Source organism: Abramis brama (assembly GCF_963993115.1).
Source record: "Abramis brama genome assembly, chromosome: 3".
Lineage (NCBI taxonomy): Eukaryota > Metazoa > Chordata > Actinopteri > Cypriniformes > Leuciscidae > Abramis > Abramis brama.
Window position 1 is genome coordinate 1,113,733 of NC_139965.1, and position 9,684 is coordinate 1,123,416.

Sequence of the window (9,684 nt, forward strand, 5' to 3'; positions counted from 1 at the left end):
GAAATATTTGAGAATGAATCAATGAGTTTGATTGTTTCTTGTAATGATGATGAGGGGTCTTGCAGATACAGTAGTATATCGTCAGCGTAAAGACTAATCTTATGGTGTATATTTGGTGTTTGAATTCCTTTAATGCGGCTGTTTTGACGAATAGCTGCTGCTAACGGTTCGATGAAAATGGTGAATAGTGAAGGGGAGAGTGGGCATCCTTGTCTAGTCCCCCGGTGCAGTGTGAAGCTTCGTGATGTTAGTCCATTTGTGATGACAGTGGCTGAAGGTGAAGTATACAGAATTTTGATCCAGTTAATGAATGACTCCCCAAAACCAAACCTCTCCAATGTGGAAAACAGGAATTTCCAGTTGACTCTATCAAATGCTTTTTCCGCATCTAGAGTAGCTATGATGGTTTTGGTTTTTTGAGTTGATGAGTAATCCATTAAGTTAGAAAGTCTGCGTGTGTTAGAAGCGAGTCTACCTTTAATGAAACCGGTTTGATCTGGATGGATTATAGATGGTGTGACTTTTTCTATTCTATGGGCTAGTGCTTTGGTGATGATTTTAATGTCTACATTGACGCCAGCTATCGCCAAGACCAAAGTCACTCATGAACTGTTTTATGGTTTCTGTAGATTGTAAAATGCGTTTATTGCCTGAACTTTTAGATCCATCTATTGTTGGGTCTAGAACTGTGTTGAAATCACCTGCTATTATGACTGGACAGTTAGAAAGGTTTGAAATGGAGGAGAAAAAAGTCTGGAAAAAAGATGGGTCATCTGTGTTTGGGCCATTTAGGTTACCAATTGTAATTGGGCTATTATTAATAGAAACGTTAATGATAATAAATCGTCCTTCGGGGTCTATAACAGTGGTGTTATGAACAAATGAGATTCTTTTACTTATTAAAATGCATACACCTCTTTGTTTTGTGTTGTAGTGAGCCGAGAATAAGTGGTTGTACTTCGATGATTTAATTTTGTTATGATCTGATTCTGATAGATGTGTTTCTTGTAGAAGGCAAATGTCGGCTTGTAATTTATTTAGATGATTCAAAACTTTGATCTTCTTTGTCTGAGAACCAAATCCACGAGCATTCCAGGTTAAAAAAGTAACAGTTGACATGTTTTAGTGAAAACTAAACATAAACGTATATTGATATGTGGGCCTGTTAGTACACAGTATGTGTAAGTGTGAGTGCATGAGTTTGAGCTGGTATGGCAGTGAATATGTGTGTGTGCATACGGCAATGTTGTTGGGAGATTAACATAAATACAAATACAAAAGTGACTCAGTGTATACATAAGTAAAACAATAACAACAACAGCAAAAAAACTTAAATACATACATAGGGTGGAACATGGGGATGAGGGGCACAAGACCTAGGTGCTAAAATAAGAGCACATCTCAGATACAAAAATAAAAGAGAGAATGAAAGAGAGATAATTTAGTTGCATTTGTGATTATGGCAGTTATTGACTGTGATTATGAAGAAGTGTTCAGAAAAGCCATGGAGTAATGTCCTTATCGCGATATAACTGTCCATCTATATATAGTTTATCCACTGTAATGATTGCCTTTTTTCCTTCGTTCATTTTCTGTTTTCGGATTGGGAAAAGTTTTTTTCGTCTTTCGAGAATGACCTTTGGGTATTGTTCGTTGATTCCATAGTTTGTGCCTTTAAGTTGCCTGCCTTGCTTTTGAACCAGTTCTTTGTGTTTGTAGTGTTCGAATTTCGCGATGATCAGTCGTGGTCGATTGTTATTGTTTTGAGATCTGATGCGGTGCACACGGTGAAAAGTGATGGTCTGTACAGTTTCAGCTGGTAATTTGAGTTGTTTTATCATAAAGTCCTTGACTGATTTTGACTGGGGGGGAGGGGGGAAGCGAAGAGATATTTTTTCTAAAAAAGATATAAAAATATGTAAATATATATATATATAAAAAAATATATTTAAACTATTTATTTAGTGTTGTTTACAGTCAGACGGGAGCCGCCATATTAGGTCATGCACCGGGTCTCGTGAGGTCTCGCATTACTCAGTTACGTTTAACATTAGTGAACCAGCTTTACAGAGCTGATGAGGAGAGACAATAAGCACAACCTCTTATCACTATTAAGGCTCATCCATGTTTATATCTCAGAAATACAATGTGAGAGAAAAGAAACATCCACATTTTGACCAGGATTGGAGTGGATATAAATCTGAGTCTCATCTGCACAGAAGTGATCATTACGCCTGAGTGTTCTTAAGAGCAATCCAGGAGGATATACCGTATATAAATGATAAAAATTAAGGGGCTTAAAACCGAACCCTGAGGGACGCCAGTCAATCTCAGACCTGAAACCACTCATAAAAACAAACTGGTAGTGGTCAGAGAGATAAGATATAAACCAGGTTAAAACAGTCTCAGAAACACCAAAGACAGTTTCAAGATGGTTGAGTAAGAGGTTGTGATTGACAGGTTTGGATTTCATTCAGTTTTATGGCATATATTCCAAACACACGATTCCTGATAGATCAACAAATGTTGATATTTATGGAGTAGGCCTACATCATATATGTGAACTCTTTCAATTGGATATTATGGCACTGGGTTACAATGCTTAGACATGGAAGGTTATTAGGTCAATGTGACACCGACCAAGCTAACTCATTTTTGTTCTAAGAACGTTTTCCAAACATTCTGTTTTGGTTATGGAAACGTTAAAGTGTCCAGTTTTCTTAGTGTTAGAGGAGCGTTTTCTAAAAGTTTATGATGTTCTTGAAACATTCTTTCAACTTACTTTTTATCAACTATTTTTTCACTCATATTCAAGTGTTTCCTTGAATTCACCGCAATGACAAACAGAAAGCTGCTTAATTTGAAAGTGACTTCTGTGTGAGCTGTGCTTCATACATCGCTATGGACTTTTTTCATGTGAAATTTCCCTGAAATATCGATTCGCTAATCTAGTCTTATTTATTTTATTTTTGTCACAAAAAACATAGGCTACAGATTTAGAATCACTGTGACTAGTAAATATAGCACATAAATACAGTATATAATGCATGTATTACATTGGGTGTGTCTCTCTGTGTCTCTCAGTGTCGTTCACTGTTGTGGTTCCTCGTGATCAGACAGTGGCTCATGTCGGGTCCACAGTCACTCTGCCCTGCTGGATCTCTCCTCCTGAGAACGCTGAAGCTCTGGAGATCCGCTGGTACCGTCAAGAGTTCAGCAACCCTGTTCTCCTCTATCAGCATGGGAAGATCCAGGACATCCAGGAGGAATCGTTCAGGAACAGAAGCTCACTGACTCTGTGGTCAGATCAGTCTGGTGGACTGAAGGATGGAGACGTCTCTCTACGCCTGGAGAAACTCAGGATTCAGGATGAAGATTCATTTCACTGTTATGTCAGTGGAGAAAGTGCATATGACAGCAGAGAGGTGGTTATCAAAGTCACTGGTGAGTCAAAAACTACAATATACAATGTATTGTTTTTATGGATCTAGAGCTCATTAAATGAATAGTTCACCTATTGTGTTGCATGAGTAGGCTTTTCTCCAGATTTCAACCGCTATAACCCTGAAACCAATGGAATATCAAAACCAGTTTTTTGCTGCATAATGCTGCCATAATTTTCCAAAGAAATTGTCAACCCAGCAATCAAGGAATGTTCTCATAACTTTTGCTAATGTTCTGGCAATGTTCTCTCAAAATGAATATTCTTTCAATATTTTTCTAGTAACATTAATAGAATATTTGTTAAACTTTATCTGGTCTAATAATGCTAATGTAAGGTTAGCACAAAAACATTATTTATACACTGTTTGTTGAAGGTTTTATAAATGTCCTGATAATGTTGGGAGAAAACGTTCTTAGAACAAAGTTTTTTGAACATCCTTTAAACATTTAATGTCAACTAACTTCAAATGAATAAGGCTGTGATTGCTCTTTTAAAAGAACATCCTTGGAACATGGGAAAGTTTTGTAGCCTGGCCCATATTAATTGTTCCTAACTTTTCTCTTAAATTTATGTAAATGTTATGCAAGTGTTAGAATAAAAAATAATAATAAAAAAAAAAAAATCATGAAATCACCACATATTGTCATTAGTATTTGATGAATGTTTTCATAATGTTGGCAGAAAACATTCTTTGAACATCATTCTTCGAACGTCCATTAACTATCAAACTTCACTAATGGTTACACAGCAAAATCCCCTGTATTTCATTAACCCCGCTCGTCACCTTTATTTATATAGCGCTTAATACAATACAGATTATTTCAAAGCAGCTTTACAGTGATTACAGGAAAATTATGCATTTCGACTGTTCAACTGAAGTCAGTTCAGTGTTGATTTAATTCCGTTGTAAAGATCTTCAATTATTAAATTACTTCATTTAATCTATAATGCACTTCTGCAAAAAATTATGTCATCAACCAGACTATGGTAACCTTGGGATAAGGATGAGACAGACAGACTAATATTAGCGTAGCGTAAGAGCTCGCTCAAGTACTGGGAAGCTAAAACATTTAGTGCTTTGTAAGTAATCAGCAATATTTTAAAATTTATACAATGTTTAATAGGGAGCAAGTGCAGTGTTGACAGAACTGGGCTAATATGGTCATACTTCCTGGTTCTGGTAAGAACTTGAGCTGCTGCGTTTTGGACTAGCTGGAGTTTGTTTATTAAGCGTGCAGGGCAACCACCCAGTAGAGCATTACAGTAATCTAGAACTAACTGTTTCACATTTGTCATTGAGAGCAAATGTCGTAGTTTAGATATATTTTTACGATGGAAGAATGTGGTTTTACAGATGCTAGAAACGTGGCTTTCAAATGAAAGATTGATATCAAAGTGCACACCCAGGTTCCTAACCGACGACGAAGACTTGACAGAACATTCATCAAGTGTTAGACAGTATTTTAGGTTATTACGTGCTGAGGTTTTTGGTCCAATAATTAGAAACTCTGTCTTTTTTCTTCAGAATTAAGTAGTAGAAAATTATTCATTTTTTTTAATTAGCTATGCATTCTATTTTTTTTTTATTTTTTTTTTGTGAATTGGTAAGTTTCATCGGGGCGTGAAGAAAATGGAGTATCATCAGCATAACAGTGAAAACTAACGCCATGCCTCCTAATGATATCTCACAAGGGTAGCATGTACAGGGTGAACAGCAGCGGTCCTAGTACTGAGCCTTGTGGTACTCAATACTGAACTTGTGATTTAACTCTTTCTGGTCTCACACAGATATCTTTTCAGTGTTAATGCACTACAGTGATATCACAGTGGCTGGTTCTGTTTTTTGTTTTGTTTTTTCATTAATGCTCCAACTTCATAATTGTTAAATTTAAGCCTATCATGAAACTACTGAAAAAGCAGTTGTTTAAACCACTTTAATGCAGTAATTTGACTATCATTAAAGTAGTCATGTTGATATGCTTTTTCATCAGTCTCTTTCTTTATCAATGCAGTAATGTTCTCTGAAAACAGTAATGCAATTTCTGTAAGAGAAATCAACAAAAGTCAAGGGTCAAGAGATCAACTAAAGATTTTGCTGTGAAGAATGTTGTTGTTAATAAAGATCAAGTTGAAAGTATGTTTCAGGAATATAATACTAACTGTAAAAAAAAAAAAAAAAACTCTAATATAAGGAAACCGTCTCGGGTTACGACTGTTCCCTCCTAAGGGAACGAGACACTGCGTCAGTAACGACACATTTTAGGGAACGCCCCTCAGCGTAGCGACTCTGAAGCATGAATGAAACTAAGCCAATCGTAAATGGTGTTGCGTCATTATGTAGTGTGTGGAGGGAGCTCTAGAGCTGAGTATGGTCTCAACTACTCCTGCTGACAGGCCAGCTTCTAGGTTCTGTGCCCACTCAGGGGCCAGACCCACAGTTTCCACAGCTCTGGACTGACCCCTTCACGACCCCACACTTTTCTTTGTGTTGAGCCTCAATCCCACCTCTGAATGTGGGCAAGGACGACATCTCGATGCCGAACTGCCAGCTCCTGTGACTGGGCCAGAATAAGCCAGTCGTCGATATAATTCAGCAGCCGGATGTCCTGAAGCCTCTGCAAGGCTAGAGCTGCATCCATGCACTTGGTGAATGTGCAAGGGGAGAGATCTAGGCCGAACGGAAGAACCCAATATTGGAACTCTCCGCCCCCGAAAGCGAACCTCAGGAACCTCCTGTGAGATGGATGGATATGTGGTATGGGTATGGGTCCTTTAGATCTATCGTGACAAACCAATCCTTGGATTTGATCTGACTCACGATGATGGGAATAGTAAGCATCTTTAACCTGAATCTCCTCAGAGACCGATTCAAGTGCTTTAGATCTAAAATTGGACACAACCCTCCATCCTTCTAGGGAACTATGAAGTAGCGGCTGTAGAACCCGGAATCCCTGTCTGGTGGAGGAACACGTTCTATTGCCTCCTTTACCAGCAGGGAGTTTACTTCCTGTTCCAATACCCGACACTGCTCTGGGTAAACTGCAGTCCACACCACCTCGCTGGATTTCAGAGGGCGGAAATCGAACTGCAGCCTGTAACCCTTTTCTATTGTACGCAGGACCCAAGGAGAAATATTTGGCAGGTTTTGCCATGCTTTGAAATATTACTATATACTGCACCCCTGTCCGAAATTCAGAACGGATGGGGACACACATCAGATGCAGCACACTCAGGCAGATCTCGAGGGAGCCTGTGCAGATTGTGAAAGGTTGCCGATCTGAGTGCTGCCCTCACGTTTAGGGCTGGGTATCGTTCAAAAAATTTCGATACTGATACCGATACCTTGATTTCGATACCGAACGATTCCTGAACGATACCAATTTTATGAAATCCATTTTAACAAGATTACATAACACATTACCTCAGAAAAACTTTGGTTTTATGTTTTCAGTTTGACTCATGCTCCTTAGCCTCTGCACAAAGGAACATTTTTTTTATAAAGAGCTCATGCTCACCAAAGCTGAATTTGTTTGATCAAAAATACAGCAAAACTTGTAACATTGTGAAATAGTATTACAATTTAAAATCTTATTTGAATATATTTCAAAATGTAATTTATTCCTGTGATGTCAAAGCTGAATTTTCAAAATCATTACTTCAGTGTCACATGATCCTTCAGAAATATGAAAACAGTTTACTACTTAATATTTTGGAAACTATGATATTTTTTTCATGATTCTTTGATGAATAAAAATTTCAAAAGAACAGCATTTATTTGAACCAGAAATCTTTTGTAACATTACACATGTTTTAAGGTCACGATTTTGATCACTTTAATGCATCCTTACTGAAAAAAAATTCTGACTAACCAACACATTTTTGAACGGCAGTGTACATTCAGTAGGTCATTATTGCAATACAAACACTGTCAGAGTGATCAACATCTCTTCATTTACCAGTCGAAGACGGAGCAACTTTCTGCTCTTATGTTTACTCCGTGTCAAGGTCTTCATCATATCTGTCGTGGTACCGGTGTTTGCAGCAATTATTTTACCGCAAATACTGCATCGCGCGCTGTTGGCATCGAGCCTGGAGAAATGTACCCACACTTTTGATCGACTTTTCCACATCTTTAGGGTATTGTGTGTGTGTGTGCTCGCGTCTCATATGAGTATGTGTGCGGATAGTTTGTGTGTGTGTGTGTGTGTGTGTGTGTGCGCGCGTCTCATATGAGTATGTGCGCAGAGAGTTCCGCGCATCTCGTGTGTGTAGAGTTTGCGTGTATGTGCGTGAGCGACTTTAGGTGTGTCGTTGTGCATTTCATATGTATTTGTTTGAGCACTGACGTTGACGAGTTAAGTCAAGTCAAGTCAAGTTTATTTATATAGCGCTTTTCACAATACAGATTGTATCAAAGCAGCTTCACAGTATAAAATTAAAATTAAGAGTTAACCCCTTAGGTATCGAAATCTGGTACCTAACAAGAAGTCATTTTTCGATACTCGATAGTATCGTGGCAATTCATTTGGTACCTAAAAAGTATCGAACTCAGTACCCAGCCCTACTCACGTTTGGCCATTTTCAGTGACTATGGTCAGGCTTGCGTTCCCTGTGGTCCGGGTGCGGCGTCTCAGATCATGGGGTTCCCAGATGGAGCTGACAGAGGACCCTGAGACTGCTGAGGCCCTTTCTCAGGCTTGCTTTGCCATCTCTCATGTTCTCCCCCCTTTCACAATCTGCACAGGCTCCCTCCAGAGCTTCCTGAGCGTGCTGCACTCCCAAGCAGTGTACACACATCTGATGTGTGTCCCCATCCGTTATGAATCTCGGACAGGGGTGCACACATCTTTTAAATAATTTTGCCATGTTTGCTGATAATATACAGGCTTGTTTGACAGAAATCAACAAATAAGACAGACACGGGGCCCTATCTCGCACCCAGCGCAATTGACTTTGTACACAGACGCATATATCATTCCTATTTTGCACCCGCGCACAGCGGACTTTTCCCTCCACAGACGCACTTCGGTAAACTAGGAAATACACTTGCGCTCCCCGGGGCGGTTCAGCACAAAGAGGAGGCGTGTTCCGGCGCAAACGTTCCCTGGTGCTAATTTGCGGGTTTAGAAAACAATTCCGCCACTGACCAGGAAAAACCTAGTTTAAAGTCAGTGGCGGGTTGCGCATGTTATTCATATGCTATTTTAAGGGCGCATGCTTGGCCATAATCAATGTAGCGTGTGCACAACGCACATACACTTTGATTCTCTCATCTACACAGAAGCAGCAGTTTTCATTTTTGCAAATCATACATTATTACAATAGATAGATAGATAGATGGATAGATAGATAGATAGATAGATAGATAGACAGTTTATTATAAAAGCATACATCTAGCTTACACATTTACCCAAATTATCATACGGCTGTTTAAGCGAAGCTAATCTGGGTGTGTTTCTCCATCCCCAATGTCACTTCTCTGTGTTTTACGGCCCTGACGGGAACGTCGGTCTCCTCGGCTGTGAACCGCTCCTGGCAAATCCGCCGTTATAATAGCAATCCGCCATGGAAAAAGCGCGCCTGCTCTTAAAGGGAATGTGAGATGTCGCTCTGATTGGTTTATTTCACGTTACGCCCAAACCACACCTATGAGTAATGAAGCGACTTCAGACCAACACATTTCAGATTTGCGTCGGGCGCAAGAGTCATTTATCCCGCCGGTATAATAGCAACAGCGCCCGGGATCCGCACACAAAGCTACTTGCGTTTCGCGCTTGATACTTGCGTTTCAGATCGTTAAAATAGGGCCCAAAGATAGAGAGCACTTGCTGAAGAGCAGAAAGCTAACTCTGTTGTGTGTCGGCGTCTCTTTGTAGCTTCTGTATATGCCGTCACACATTACATCATGATGCAAAACCAATCAGGATTGGCTTAAGCCCTATTCGGACGGGATTAACTTTACAAGGGTAGATGGAGTAATGTAATTTTACCACAGGACGTCTGTAATATTAATGGCCAATTTGCACGGGATAAGATATCTCAGTAAAACTAGCAGAAGTGGGAGAGTAACTCGATTTGCGCATCGCTGTCACTCCTGTCGTCATGCTTCATGTATTACATTACTTCCTGATATCACGTGCGCAAACACATAACCTATATTTATAAAACAGTTATGTCCAGTCGAGCGATGTATTAATTAACTTCAGATTGGATTGTGTTGGTAATAGGCACTTACCTAA